Below are 2,499 nucleotides of genomic sequence, written 5' to 3'. Positions count from 1 at the left end.
TCTGCATAGCTCTTTTGCCTACTCTGTGCAATCCTCAGATTTTCCCACACAGCTTGTACCATCTGCTCTGCATCTTCTATGATATCAGGGCCAAAGAGCTGCTTCTCACCAATCTGATCCCAATAGAGAGGAGTCCTGCACTTTCTGCCATACAATGCCTCGAAGGGGGACTTCTTCAGACTGGCCTGATAGAGAGGAGAACTGAATAGCACAAGCTCTCAGCATATCCTCCAACACTTGGTTGGTTCTCTCTGTCTGCCCATCTGTCTGAGGATGATAGGAGGTGCTGAATCGCAGCTTCGTATCCAAAGAATCATGAAGCTGCTCCCAGAACCGTGAAGTGAACTGAGATCCTCTGTCAGATGTAATCTTCTTGGGCACACCATGCAAGCAGACAATCCGAGACATGTACAACTCAGCAAGTCTAGCACCGGAGTAAGTAGTGTTCACTGGAATGAAGTGAGCAACCTTCGTCAGACGATCCACTACTACCCATATGGAGTTGTACCCTTTCTGAGTACGAGGCAATCCAACAATGAAGTCCATAGTGATTTCCTCCCATTTCCACTCTGGAATCTTCAAAGGCTGTAACAGACCTGCTGGCCTCTGATGCTCAGCCTTGACACGCTAACAGGTGTCACAAATAGCCACGTACTCTGCCACTAAACGCTTCATCCCACACCACCAAAAACATTCCTTCAGATCATAATACATATTCGTGCTGCCCGGATGAATAGAATAGGCTGTATCATGGGCCTCACTCAGAATCAACTTCCTGAGATCCTTCACATTTGGCACACAGATCCGGTTCTTGTACCACAAGGTACCCTGATCATCCTCTCTGAAATGAGGAGCTTTGCCTTTCTTGAGCAACTCGCGGATCTCCTGCAGCTTCTCATCTTCTTTCTGATGCTGCCGGATCTAAGCCTCTAGAGTGGGTACTGCCTCGAATGCTGCACTCGAAGTATGATGCAAGAAACCCAGACTCAACTGCTCAAACTCCTCACATAACTCTGGAGGCATCTGGAAAGCCACGGCCATGTTGACATAGCTTCCTCTGCTCAGAGCATCTGCCAGAACATTAGCTTTACCCGGATGATAGTGAATCTCCAAGTCATAATCCTTGACCAACTCTAACCATCTCCTCTGCCGCATGTTCAGCTCATTCTGCGTGAAAATATACTTTAGGCTCTTGTGATCAGTGTAGATATCACACTACTGCCCATACAAGTAATGCCTCCAAATCTTCAGAGCATGCACGACTGCGGCTAACTCAAGATCATGAGTGGGATAGTTCAGCTCATGCCGACGTAACTGCCGTGAAGCATAAGCAATCACTCTGCCCTCCTGCATCAGAACACAACCAAGACCATCCTTCGAAGCATCACAATACACCGTGAACCTCTTGCTCTGGTCTGGCAGAGTAAGGACTGGCGCCGTAGTCAACCTCTTCTTTAGCTCATCGAAGTCCATCTGACGCTCCTCTGTCCATACGAATGCCGCATTCTTCTCTAACAAGGAAGTCAAAGGCTTCGCGATCTTGGAGAAATTCTCAATGAACCTCCGATAATATCCTGCTAAGCCCAAGAATGACCGGACTTCCTTCACCGTCTGCGGTGTCTCCCACTCGAGCACATCCTTCACCTTGCTCGGACTGCAATACCTCCCTTGGAGATGATATGACCGAGGAATGGAACCTCGTCAATCCAGAACTCGCACTTGCTGAACTTAGCATACAGCTGATGCTCTCTCAATCTCTGCAACATGAGCCTCAGATGCTCTTCATGCTCTTCCTCTATCTTGGAGAAGATCAGAATATCATCAATGAAGATCACCACGAAGACATCCAGATAATCCATGAAAACCATATTCATCAGATGCATGAAGAAAGCTGGGGCATTAGTCAAGCCGAAGGACATGACCGTGTACTCATATAGCCCGTACTTGCAAGTGAATGTCGTTTTCGGAATATCCCCAGGATGGATCCTCAGCTAAAAATAACCCAAACGCAGATCAATCTTCGAGAATATACGAGCACCTCGAAGCAGATCAAAGAGATCCTCAATACGGGGCAGTGGATGCTTGTTCTTGATAGTGACTGCATTTAGCTCCCGATAATCCACACACATTCTCTTCGAGCCATCCTTCTTATCTACCAGCAACAATGGAAAAGCCCAAGGAGAGAAGCTGCGACGGATATAGCCCTTGGCTAGCAACTCATCAATAGTCTTCTTGACTTCTTCATGCTCTATAGGTGCCATGCGGTAGGGCCGCTTTATAATAGGAGCAGTGCCAGGCAAGAGATCAATAGAAAACTCGATGTCGCGTTCAGGCGGCATACTTGGCAAATCATCCGGAAAGACATCCGGGAATTCAGACACCACGCGAATACCGTCCGTGGGTCTAGCCTCCATCTGATGAAGAAATCCCGAAGGCTCTGAAAGACTGACTGTCACCTCTTGGCCATCAGATGCCGATAAGTGAACTGTCCACTAAGCA

Source organism: Panicum virgatum, chromosome 5N, assembly GCF_016808335.1.
Source record: "Panicum virgatum strain AP13 chromosome 5N, P.virgatum_v5, whole genome shotgun sequence".
Lineage (NCBI taxonomy): Eukaryota > Viridiplantae > Streptophyta > Magnoliopsida > Poales > Poaceae > Panicum > Panicum virgatum.
This window is presented reverse-complemented; position numbering follows the sequence as displayed.